Source organism: Grammomys surdaster, unplaced genomic scaffold, assembly GCF_004785775.1.
Source record: "Grammomys surdaster isolate TR1022 unplaced genomic scaffold, NIH_TR_1.0 345, whole genome shotgun sequence".
Classification (NCBI taxonomy): domain Eukaryota; kingdom Metazoa; phylum Chordata; class Mammalia; order Rodentia; family Muridae; genus Grammomys; species Grammomys surdaster.
In genome coordinates this window covers 2,630,516-2,643,968 of record NW_021604764.1, presented here as the reverse complement: position 1 = coordinate 2,643,968, position 13,453 = coordinate 2,630,516, and the positions used below count along the sequence as shown (strand labels likewise).

Sequence of the window (13,453 nt, the reverse complement as noted above, 5' to 3'; positions counted from 1 at the left end):
GCTTTCCACCGCCTGGGGCAATGGTGATTATAAGCCACCCACTACCAGAGGTTCCCACACTCCCAGTACTTCTTGTGGTCACCCTGTTTCACGGAAGAGTTTGCTGGTTTTGGATGCATGGTTCCGGGTACCGTGAGCTTTGAACTGGTTCTCTCCAGCTGTTGTGCACATGGTGCTTGGCCAGTGGCAGCCTTCGTTAATCAAAAGGCAGGTGCATCTTCATCAAAGTTTGCTGCAAAGCTACAGAAAACCCTGAAATCTAAGTGTAGAAGAGGAAGACCTGGAGGTGCTGAGGCTGGAGTAAGCTCTTTTTTAAAGAATTTTTAAATGAGGTTCTAGAAAGTTCTATGATTACTTTGGATGGAGATTTCTGCGAACCAGCTGCACCCTTGCCTAGAAAGAAGTCTGGAGCCTTTTGCACATGTAGGTTGTACTTTAAGGGAAATGACCAACGTGAGTGTATTAAGTTTTATTGTTGCTGTGACCACCTAGCCAACAAAAGACAACTGAAGAGAGAAAACACTTATTTTGCTTACAGTTTGAAATACTAGTTCTTACAGGGAAGGCATTGAGAGGAGAGCACAAAGCAGGAACATTAGGGGGCTCCTCATATTGTACAAATAACTGCACATTGACACTCCACTAATTGTCTGTTTTTTATTCAATCCAAATCTTCAGCCACTGGGACAGTGCCACCCACATTCAAGGTGGGTCACCTCCTTTTCAGTTAAATCTTTCTGGAAACACCCTTGTGATATATCCCAAAGTGTGTGTGTGTGTGTGTGTGTGTGTGTGTGTGTGTGTGTGTGCTTGGAGATTCTAAGGGCAGTCAAGTCGTTAGGAAGATTAGCCATCACAATGCCCACTTTCAATGTCTGGATTCTGTTTCCAATTCATTCAGACATCTTGTGTTGTTTTGGTGTGTTGGGGGAAGTTCACAGATTAGGGGTAAATACAGATGATGTCACACGACATGACAAAACACACGCAGTCGCCTTCAGCTCTGCTCATTTTGTCCCCGTGCCCAGTTGTCCCCACTGTCTTATCACAAGTGGAGATAAGAACTCCATAGGTAAGCTAGGCTAATGGATTTATTGTATTGGCTTTTTGCCCTATTCACTTCTGCATGGCAAGACACCCAGTTCCCCCAGCAGTTCTGTGATAGCCGGTGAGCATCTAGCTCAGGGTGTCATGGCGGCCAGTGGAAGCTGGTCTCATGGCAGTGTTACCTTTTGGGTTCCACAGAGCATGGTGCCTTTTCTACTTGGTTTTCTCTACACATCTGAGTAGAAATGGGAGGACGATGGGCTAGGGTAAAGAGAGTTAAGGAATGAGCTCTTTGATACATGACACTTTTTTCTTCATAGGGACAAATTGGCAATGGATACTGGCAGTGACAGCTGGGCTAGGGGTCCTGTTGGAGAAGCACCTGGTGTTACTTGACTGAAAGAGAGATAAGGGAGGAGAGAGTTACTCTGGTTTACAGTTCCGGGGATATAGTCTACAGCAGGGAGCAGGACAGGAAAGTTTGGCAAGATGCGACAGAGCTAGATAAACCATGACCACAGTTAGGCAGAGGGTTGACTGGAAGTGAGATTGTGCTAAAAACTCCAAGGCTTACCCTGAATGACCTACTTCCTTCAATGAGATTCTACTTCCTACAAGTTCTATAAACTTCCAGAACACCACCACCAACTGGAGTCAAATGTTAGAACACATAAGCCTAGGAGGCATTTCACATTAAGTCAACAGACCAGGCGTTCAGCAGTGTAGGATGAGGGGTTAGGGCAGGAGAAGCAAGAGGAGCAGACTACAGTCAGCTATGAATTTAGAAAGGACAGCAGCGTGAGCATCCACTCCCTCTCACCTGTGGCCTATCAATCATGAGTTGAACACTGTCCATTTCATTGGCAGTCCCAACTTTTAGGGTGTTCACATTCTACATCTCATTCAGTTACACCATCAATTGCCTATGAGTGGCACAGAGCGCACAGCCCATCCGTGTGTATTCATTACCTCTGCCATCAGTTGAATAATTACAGTGATTCGTTGTGTGTATGTCCTGTGTACATTTATGATAAACCCATTTAGACCTCAGTCTACAGGTCTCATTAAAATACGGCCTCAGATCTGCTGAGCCGTTAACCCCCAGATAATTCTAGCTGAAGAAATGCACAGTACTAAGGTATCCAAATGACTATTGAACTGTAGATTAGTAATACAAGTTCTAAGAGTTTTCATAGGATAGCACAGTTATCAAGTGTGGGTGTGGCTAACAGCCTGTTAGTTCAAGTCAACAAAGTCAAATGGGATGTGGCAGCCTAAGGACTTTCAGAGAGTAGGTGCTATAAGAAGTTAGCAATGTGTTCTGGGAAATTCATCATAGGCATGAAGAAATAAAACAACCAGACAGTCACACAACAGTGGAATTGGACGAACCAAGAGGACCTCCCTACTCAGTCCTGCTGTCATGAGCAGGAAGTCTTCAGAGAACAGAAGTCCAGTGCCCGGCTGCCTCCGAGAGGCTGTTTTACAGCACAGGCCGTGCCTCTCATTCATGTCCTTGGCTCTTATAGGTTCTCTGGTCTAGGATGGCTCCTTTACATTTCTGGAAGGTAGTACGCATCTTTGCAAGTGACGAATGACTCTGGTGAAAAAAGCTGGAGACTCCACGTTGACCCCCCAGATTGGCTCTGTCTACTGTGATCTTAAAGGGCACGTGTTTTCACACTGTGCTGCGATCACTTGGAGCTTTTTCCTGAACACAGGGAAGGCTCAAGTGTGGTCTTATTTCCCTATGCTGTGCCCCAGCCTTGTATTTTATACAGGGTGAGAGCAGGTGTGCTCTTTATCTATATGTGGATTCACAGAAGGTCAGGTGAGTTCAGGGTGCTCCAGTGTTTGTCATAAGTGGCTGTGCACCTGCCTTCACTAATGTGGTCCGTGATACTCTTCAAACAAAACTCAGATGGAGACTGAGACAAGTTATCGTATGTGGTTTCCATAAAGCCTTTCTGTATTTGGGGGGCTTTGTTTACATTTCTCATACTTTCTGATTTTTGTTTTGAGAGTCGAGTAACTTGGGTAGAAAAAAGAGATCTCGTGTTGGCTGGGGCAGAGGGCTAGAGGTGGTGGTGGGAATAGGGGGACTGGCTAGATTCTGGGTCTCTTTTGTTACTTATGTGTCTACACACCCATACATGCAAGCGCCACGGAAGATTCTGAGGAATCACCTCTCTCCTTCCACCATCTGATTCCCAGAGATGAAACTCACGTTGTCCGGTGTCTTTCCGGCTGAGCCATCATGATGACCCAGGTCCATTTATGAAAAAAGATTAAATGGGGTTCTTTGATAGGCTGGGTGTGATGCATTGGAGAGAAGAAGTGAACAAGAAGACAGCTGAGAGAAGGAGAGAGAGAATATTCAGAATAGAATGATTGTACAGCCTGTCCAGATCCAGTGGAAGGGTAGACTTTTCAGCAGAGAGAGGGAAGACTGGGTTGAGGCTCAGTTGGAAGAAGCAGGGGCTCGTTTGTTTGTTTGTTTGTTTGTTTCATATAGTGGTTCCTGCCTATTGTTTACTGAGCAAGAACATAGGCACTTAGACCCAGAGTGTAGGAGGTTGAGAATGGAATTTGTGTGTTGGGGGTGGGGTGTTTCAGCAACTAAACAGTTGAAGCCACTGATCCGAATTCTATGAGTGGGTAGAACAGGTGATAGAGCAATGAACAAGACCACTCTCTCCTCATAGAAGTTGCGTTCCAGCGGAATGGGAAAAGCACACTACGATAGGTTAGTGCCTGTAATTGCCTGTAAAGGATGGAAGCTATCCAAGCAGGATGCCGGAGTATGGCGAGAGGGAGTGTGGGAAAGGTGGATTTTGACACAGGATGAGGAGGAGATTAAGAGGTATAGATTTTGAGATGTGAATGGTCCTCTTGGGGAGGAGAAACCATGTAGCATCAACTCCAGGACCCCTGGCAAAAGTCTCATAGGAGAGCAGTTGATAGCTCGTGCAGGTCTTTTATGGCACTGGTTAAGGGCCATAGCTATGCTCAGAATGGAGAGTTTAGAGTAGGGGCAGGTCTCAAACACGTCTGTCTATACATGAGGCATGGGAATATATGTCTTACTGTGTGAGTATAACAGTTGGCTTACATCGTAAGGTCCTAGCCAGAGAATGAGACCCTGCCTCAAAACTGGAACAAAGCAAGCCCAGAAACCAGTCCGATCTTGTCGTTATTAGAAAGTACAGTGACTCTGTCCTGTAATTTTTACATCAAAAGATGTTTAATTTCATGCAACATTTCCTGTGCATGTTAACAAGGTTGTGAGAAAAAGACCATTAGGCAGTTGTAAAGCATAAAAGCTTAAGTTTATTAAGGCACTGACAAGTCCTGCAGGAAAAGAAATTGCTTTAACTTTGCTCAAACTAGCATTTGAGAGACAAGTCGGAACATGAGCTTTCTGTTCCGTGTCTGTGTCGTACTATGCAAAACCCATAAAGCTGAGATGATTGCTGGGCTAGGTTAGTCTTAATTCCAGACTGTTTCTTTTCATCCAGTCGCTTCTGTGACACGAGTGACACGTACAGGGACCGTCCCTGGATTCACAGTTAGAGTCTGTCTATGAATTCCTATAGCAATACATGTGATTAGGTGTACATTGGGACACCAGGCAGGCTCGATGACAAAAGGAAATAAGTTGCAACAGGCTGTTCCAGTCCTGGGCTGGGGAAGCGGCAGGAAGGGATGAGAGTCAACTGTACGGGAACACAAACTGTCAAGGGAAAGCACACGATTCAGGTAAAGGTAGATTTGCCAAAATGCTGGGACATCCTCAGTATCAGACTCGATGAAAATTGGAGGCCTTGTTTTTAAAGCTCAGTTAAAAAAAAAGAGTCATTTGTGACCACCTTTGTTAATACTGATTTTAGATTTGACATTTCACAAAGGTAATGTTATTTTGTTAAAAGAAACCTAGTGTCCTACAGTAAGTGGGTTTTAATTTGAGGTGAATGTTTCCACTCACAGGCACATTGTGGCAGGGCTGAGACCCCAGGTAAGAAGGGCATGAGTTCTGTAAGCTGATGCCTCCACGTTGATAGGGAACAAGGCCGAGCTGGAGCATCCTGTCAGAGTGCAGACGCTGTGCAGAAGCTGTTCCAGTTCATTGGGTCAAAAATCCGCTATTTACGAGAAGCTAAATACGGATTTGCACGATTGACCATAATGGCTTCAATTTTGAAAGATAGTAGTATCAGAGAGCACTTCCAGTTGGTGGGATAATTTGAGAATCGTCCATGCTCAAATGGCTAAAATATTGTACTTTTTGCTACTTCATCACTCCATTTTAAAAATAGGACCCTTCTTTTTTTCTTTTTTTCTTTCTTTCTTTCTTTTTTTTTTGAAGGGCAGGTTTGTTGAGAAGGTGGGAGAATGTCAATTGAAGAGTAAATCACAACAGCCATGTGAAGTCACTCTTAGTTAACCACAGGCCTGGAGGTTAACCGTTCTCCACAGGGATACAGAATGATTAGATTGAGAGCCCCTATTGTCTGTCCATCCGACAGTCCATCCATCCATTTATCTGTGTGTGTGTGTGTGTGTGTATCTGTATGCCTGTCTTTGTGTGTGTGTATCTGTGTCTCTGTGTGTGTCTTTGTGTACATGTGCCTCATGCCTGTGTTTGTGCAAAATGAAAGCTGAAGAGAATTTGTTCCTGAGAAAGAAGGTTCAGGGGACAGACAGCTAAGCTGCTAGCATTAAATCCTGAAGCTTGGAGCTGTGGAAAAATTTGACTATTTTAAACTGTACAGCTCATTTAAAAATAGTAAAATTATACCATTATTCTTTCAGTATGAGAGAGAGATAAAAATACAGTTTTTCTAAATTGGAAAATTCGCTGTAATCTTGCCGCTAATGACTGATTTCTTCCAACAGTTGCAAGGCAGATTTGTTCTGATAGGTTGATAAAGGAAACAAAAATCAAGAGCATATTGGAAGTTCTTAGAGAAAATTACAGTTTAGGTATATGTTGGGGGTGGATAGTTAGACATTTTAATTGAAATAAAACAGTTTCATACTAATATGGGCTCGCTGTGGGTGTGCTTTTACTGCACATCTGCTCTGGAAGCCGTTAAGTAGGGTTAAATGTATTTAATGCTTTGTGAGAAAATTATTTTTGATAACATCCATCTAAGGAAACTTGCTTAGGATTTTTCTTTAAACAGTATAGATATTATGCTTGCCTTTACGGCGTGAATTAGGATTCTTAACACTGTTTAGAAATTTTGAAGCTTGAGAGTGGCTTGGGTGTGCTCCTTCTAGGTGATGAAAGAAAATGATAACTGACCTAGCAGATGATTAAAGCAAGCACAGCTGGGGATTGACCACAGTTTGCTGTTTGCCTCCAGACACTATTTTAAGTGACTTGCTTTACATGTGATGGCTGAAGACCTTGTCATTCCACTATATGAAAAATACCTTTTCTAACAGAAACATAGAAAGCCTGCAAGTTGGCCTCTCTGCTGTTGATTGAGTTAGAGCATGTGACTGGTCATTTTATATCTTATGTTAACTCTCTGCTGGCCTTTTGCCCTTTGGCCACATTGTTCATCAACATCCACTATGGTGACTTATGGTGCTATGCTTGAGCATTTGTAAATCTCAGATCTTAGAGTAGGGTGGTTCTTATCCACGAGGCTGACCCTAGGTTCTTAACTGTGATTGCACATGGCGTTTGTTAAAGCCACGGATACTCTGGCTCTACCTTCCCCCTGCTGATTCAGAATGTTGGGGCGTGAGGCCTGGGAATGTGTTTTAAACAAGCTCTCCTAGGGAACATAGCTCATTCTTCAGGTGAACAATAGATGGTGTCATTTATTCTTCCATGCGTGAGCTGGCTCAGTGGGGAAAGGTGACTGGCTTCATAGAAACCACAGCTTGTCTTCTGGCACTCCAAGAATGTCACATGAGCGTCAGTTAGGGCAGCTCTATTCCTCTCAGAGTGTAAAACTAGAAGAGTTTTCAATTACACTTCACTGTTAAATACACTGACATCATATACGGCTTCAGTAGAGCTCAGCTTGGCTACTCGCACGCTATCTGTCTGTCTATCTTAAGATGCTCATCACCACCATCTCTATGTGTTCAAAACAACAATAAAAATCTTTATAAGATCTTTCAGAAAACTCATTTGTCATGTGACATACTCTGTGCTGTTTTAGTGACAATCATTCTCTTTCAGACCTTCCTTCAGTGAGCCTCAATTGTAGCCAGCATTCTCTCTTTTTTTTTTCTCTTCTTCAGACCCTTCACTATGATTAATATAAAATGGTCCTCGTCAGAAGGGTTTGAAATGACCTTGACATTGGGGCACAGGACACAGGCTGTCTGCATCTCCTTAGTCCTTTGTTCTTTAACTTGTGAATCAAGTTCATCCTCTGTGTGATGCTTGATAACCAGGTCCACGTAAGCTGCTGTGAGCTGTATCAGCAGGTGAAATATTACTGTTCATAGAAAACCCACAAAGTTTCTTTGAGGAATAAGACTTAGAGAAAGTGGGGGACCCTTCAGAGAGAAGGCAAGTGCAGCCTATAGTTCTCCTGTCTCCTTGAAAGGCTTACTCTGGTGTTTTAACAGAAACATCCTTTTATGCATTTATTGTATTAATAGACTTTGTAAGATCAATAAGAGAGATATTATGGTTTAGTGTTTGGAATAGCTTGATGAATCTTTTTTATCTTAATGGGAAACTCGTTTTCACTGATTTGAAGCCTCGAAAAGTGAATCTTCTAGAAATTAAAGAGCATTAATTTCGTTATTCTGTATGGAAACAAAGACGTGGGAAGTTAGAATTTGCATAAGTGAAGACCTTGATGATTTCAGATTATAGTGTGGTGGAGGTTAAGGAAGAAGAGCCCATAGAATTTGTAAAAACAAATTCAGTCTAACCACTTAATGGCATGTGCAAGTAATTTGCCAATTAAATATTTCTAGTATTTGAAACATCTTCAAAGTAAAGAGTGGAGGTTCTTAATCTTTCTTAATTTCATACTTTAAGAAACATAATAGAAAATTACGTAGATTTTGATCACTTTTCATTCAAGATTTCAGCGTGTGAGCTCATGGAAGGATGGATTTTAAGTGTTGCTGGAAAACTTGTGCCTTTTGAGAGATGTATAAGTTATTTCCAAATCGTACTCTGCTTAGTTAAAAAAAAATCCTCTGTAAATATTTGTTGCCCAAATAATAATTTCCAGTATAGTTAAGACTTTTGGTCTTAATGGTCACTTCACCTACTATGTGCAGAACATTGTACTAGGCACACTCAACTCAAATAACTCTCCTAGACAGGTATTTTATTCCATTTTAATGACTGAGTGTTGAGTTAAGCGGTTTGCCCAGTTGTGGCAATTAGTTGGAAGTGAATCTATAGCAGTCCTTTAGGTTTTTAAAAGTGCCTTACTGAGATTTAAAATGCCCCCATTTACTCTTCCTAGCTGCATAATTCTTTGGTTTTAAGCACAGTCACAGATTTGCACAGACATTAGCACTTTGAACTTTAGGATTCTTCTTCTCCCTAACAAGTGATTCATTAACAGGCAGCCATTTCCTCTCAATACCGCATTGGTTCTTTGGTACCCTCTAGGCCTAGATAACCCTTAATCTGTCTGTCTATATCAATTTGTCTGTTTGTAGCATTGTTTTTAATGTTTATTTAATGTGTGTACATGTCATAGTATGTATGTGCGTGCATGAATGTGTACACATATGTGTGCCTGTGTGTGTATGTGTGCATGTGTGTGTAGGCCAGATCTTACAAGAGTTACTCCTCCCCTTATGAGGGTATGTCGGAAGACACCTTTACCTGCTGAGCCATCTTGCTAAGTGTTCATATAAATAAACTCATAGATTATATGGTCTGTTAGTATAGACATTTTAGCATAATGTTTACAGGGTTGACCCACAATATTAGTACACTTGTCCACATATTAACATTCAATTATTCCTTTTTTTATATTTGAATAGTAATGTATGATATGGGCTAACATATGTTGTTTAGCTCATCAGATACTGAGTGTATACACATAGTTGGTTACTGCTTTTTGGCAATAAATAGTATCATTATGAATATTCATATGCATGCTTTGTGTCGCTGCGTGAATCCATTTCTTGTGACTACACACTTGGAAATAACATTGTTAAGTCATATAATAATTCTGGGTGTAACCTTTTTTTCAAAGTGGCATTTCATCTTTTCAGCAGTGTTTGAGGGTTCCAGTGTCTTCACACTCTCAACACTTGTTATATATATTCTTCTGGGCTATGGCTACCCATGTTAAGTGTTAGCATTGTTTTTCATCTCTCTGGATGATGCTAACAATGTGGAACACCTTTACAGTTACTTGTAGGCCATTTTTTAATGTTACTTTTGGAAAAAATGTCTCCTTAGTTCTTCTTTTCATTTGAAAATTGTCCTTTTATCTTTTGTCCATTTTGAGTACAGTTGTCAGAACTGAAGAGATGGCTCAGTGGTTACGAACACATATTGCTCTGAATGTGACCCAAGTTTGCCAAAGACCAGCCTTGGAACGGAGAGGGGTTCTGAGAGAAGGGGTGTCTGGGAGCAGCAAAAAGAATGGCTTGAAGTCAAATCATGAATCCAAGCTGTGCTCTGCTTGACACAGCATTCCCAGTTGGCTTCTCTCTATGTTTTGCTTTCTGTCCGGAGATTCTGCTTGCTTGCTAGTCTAAGAGATTCTAAGGGATCTCCTGTAAGTTATTCTTTGGCCTACACAGACACACACATACACACACACACACACACACACACACATACACAAAGACACTCGGGCACACAACATACTATGACATGCAGGCACACAATAATTTTTATCCTGAAACATTCTCTATATAGCTCTTATCCTGCAGAACACAGGTCCAGTCTTTTATTTTCTTTATCAACCTAGTAATTTACTCCAGGTTTCCTTTCGATTATTTTGTGAATTAGCCTCCCGTTACCCCACCCTTTGATTCTTAAGATTCAACAAGCATACACTTTTTTTTCTTAACACTGCAAAGTAATTCAGAGATTATCTTTGTTATGCACAGATGATAAACTAGTTGGGAGGGACTCCACCCTGAAATTACCATTTCTACCACACCTGGACCTAACCTCCGTCCTAGGCTGACCTTGAACTCAGGAATCTGCCTGCTCTTGTATCTTTCTGATAAGCTGGCTCAGGGTGTAACTGCCTTTGTTCCTTTAGATTCATGAAGACCCTCATAATTCATATTGCGTCCTTATATTTTCCATAGTTGAGAAAGTCTATATAGTTTGAACTTACATATTTAAAGCTCGTTTCTATAGCCATAAGGGCTGTCCTGAAGGTCCCAGTGTCTACCATTTTGCTGACATTAGCCACACCCTCAGCTCCTGGACTCCTGCTGTCTCAGATTGTCATGGAGTCATTAATGTTAACAGGGAGGACTTTCCTTGGAGGAATGTGAAATATGTACATTATCACACAAACGAGCTTTATCTTGGACGCTCATGGAGGCTCACACTAGGGGCCTGTCCCAGGAGCAGGAACCTTGACACTCTGTCCCCACCAAAGCCACACTGGACGTACCAGCACCAGCAGAGTGCTCACAGTTGCCTGTAGTTTCAGCTCTGGGGAATGTGACACCACTCCAACCTCCTCAGAGAAACCACATGCACATATACATAATTATTAAAAACAAATTGTCTTTTGATTTCTGAGTTGTGAGAACCCTTCCTATATTTTAGAGTTTATCATGCACGATTTCCTATCCACCACCTCTAGTCTGTAAGCTAGCTTTCACTTAATTGATGTTACACTTTACAAAATCAAGTTTGATGGTGTTCAGTTTGTCCATTTTTTCCTTTTCTTTTTTTCCCATATTCAGTTAGCTATTTCTTAACCCAAGGCCACAAGGATCATGCCTCTATTTGTTTCTTTGTTTGGTTGTTTTTTTGAGACAGGGTTTCTCTGTATAGCCTTGGCTGTCCTGGAACTCACTCTGTAGACCAGACTGGCCTCAAACTCAGAAATCCGCCTGCCTCTGCCTCCCAAGTGCTGGGATTAAAGGCGTACACCACCACTGCCTGGCCACGCCTCTTTTTATATTCATATCTTTACCTCTTAAAACTTTCGTAGATATGTCTCTTTCATCTTTTAGGGTTTTTGTTTGTCTTGAGTTAGTTGTAGGTGGTCAGGTCTGGACTTGACTTTTTTGCATAAAGAGATCATTTGTTTTACAAATTAAGGGCTCATGTTTCTTGGTGGATTGTCAGTCAGCCTTTCTTGTTGGAACTCTCAATGACAGCAAGCATACACGCTTGACTGTAAATCATGCTTCTTGTCTCACTTTGGGTCTTGTGTTAGCCTGTGTTATGTTGTAACTACAGTTCTGAGTCACTTTGTACTGACTAAAATCCACCTTGTATTTCTTGTATTTCAAAATTTCCGGGGCTCGCAGGATGGTGATGATACGTGTCGTTAGTTTTAGTACTTGAGAGGCGCAGGCTGGCAGATCTCTGTGAGTTCCAGGTCAGCTTAGTTTACAAAGTGAGTTCAAGGGCAGCCAGGGCTACACAGGGAATCCCTATCTTGAAAAACAACAACAACAAAAGCAAACAAAAAACAACATGCATACACACACACACAAAATCTGGGCTCTTCTGGGTTCCTTGAGTTCTCATATGCATTTGAGAATTAGCTTGCCTCTTTTCTCAAGAAGCCAGCTAGGAAGTGAATCTATACGTCACTTTGGGGAATATGACCATTTAATACCTACTTTCGGAATGTACTTCTGCCTCCCACCCTAAATTTTATCTAGTCATTTATTTTGATCCAGGGTCTCACACTGTAGCTCAGGCCAGCCTACAACTCACTATGTATGTAGCCCAGGCTGGCCTCACACCTGCTTCTGCCTCCTGAATATTGGATTAAAGGTATAAGCCACAATCCTTGGTTATATCGTCATCTTAACAATACTAATTATTCTAATGTAGCATTTGAAAAATAGATGTATTTCGTATTTTTTATTAAATTTTGGTCTTTTTGAGGAAATTGCATATGATATTGTTTTTTCAATTTTATTTTTATACTGCTATTTTATATACGTAAAACTATAATTGACTTTTTTATGATGAGCTCCCATATTCTGATCTGGCCAGATTTACTTACTATATATGAATTTTTTTTAGTAGAATCCTTGGGACGTGTGTGTGTGTGTGTGTGTGTGTGTGTGTGTGTATGTGTGTATGTATGTGTGTAAGAGCAATTTATTTGTGACCCAGCTTTTAAAAGTTTTAAATCTCCTATCATAAGCTACTGTGTTTCTACAAGAAGCCAGCGAGTATTCGAAGGGAGTCAATGTTTCTTAGGGAAGTCCGACCATTCATTTTCAGGAAAGAAAGAATTGTTACTTGTAATTGTTTCCACCACTTTTAAAACCAGCTCTCACTATGTAGCCCAAGCTGGCCTCAAAGTTACAATCCTCCTACCTCAGTCTCTTGAATGCTGGGCTTAGAGGCCAACGTCATCCTGCCCATTGTATTTATGTTTTTACGATATGTAAAGTATTGCCGACTTTGAGGTGGAGTGAGTTTGCTTGGTCAAGTCTTGGCTTAAATAGCATCACTATTTCTGGTAATCTGATGGAAGAGGTAGGCCTTCCCAACACAGTTAGGCACTGAATGAAATAACGTTGACTATGCTTTAAAAGGTAAGCATTTCATTCGCTTTCCCTTTCTGGAAGTGTAATGGAACTTAGAAAAGCATGCCTCTGTCTCTCTAAACCCTGCACCCAGTCCTCCCATCCCATTTGCAGCTACAACAGCTTGCCTTCTCTGTCTGAGTGGCCTTACTCTGTGGATACAACTTTAGGATTTACCTTTAAGCCAGGAGATGCCTCTACCTTTATCTCACTCCTTTTAGGTCAATGATAGGTATAATAATATGTCAGAAGGTTCTCAGCTGTTGAGTTATAAGAAAGCAACAAGAAAGATGGCAGGGAAAAAAGGCTTCCTCTTCTTCCCTAAGACTTCAGGATGGGGCTTAAGAGGCAGCTCAGTGATTAGGACCTCTGGTACTGTTCTTCCACAGGCTTTGTGTTCCATTCCCAGAACCCACATGGGAGCTCACAGCTGTCTCTACCTCCAGTCCCACAGGATGCAGTGCCCTCTTATGGCCTCTGTGGGTACTGCATGCACATGATCCACAAACTACTCATGCACATGAAATAAGAATAAGTAAATGTAAAGAAAGCAAACTAACAAAAACGCCTTCAGTTTGCTGTGGCTCATCTCCTGGCTTGATAATTTCACGGTGTGAGTGATAATCCTGGTAGGAAGGTCAGGAGAGTGACTGAAATTAGAATCTTTGCCAACTGGCAAAGGACTCTAGTCCTTGCCTTCTCC

The 13,453-nt window shown here is 41.6% G+C and overlaps 1 protein-coding gene across 2 annotated transcripts in view; it reads left to right on the top strand.

Moving 5' to 3' along the window:
* Positions 1 to 13,453, top strand: part of Slc25a13 (solute carrier family 25 member 13) — a 168,843-nt gene that overhangs the window by 63,219 nt on the left and 92,171 nt on the right. The gene's annotated exons all lie outside the window — the stretch shown is intronic.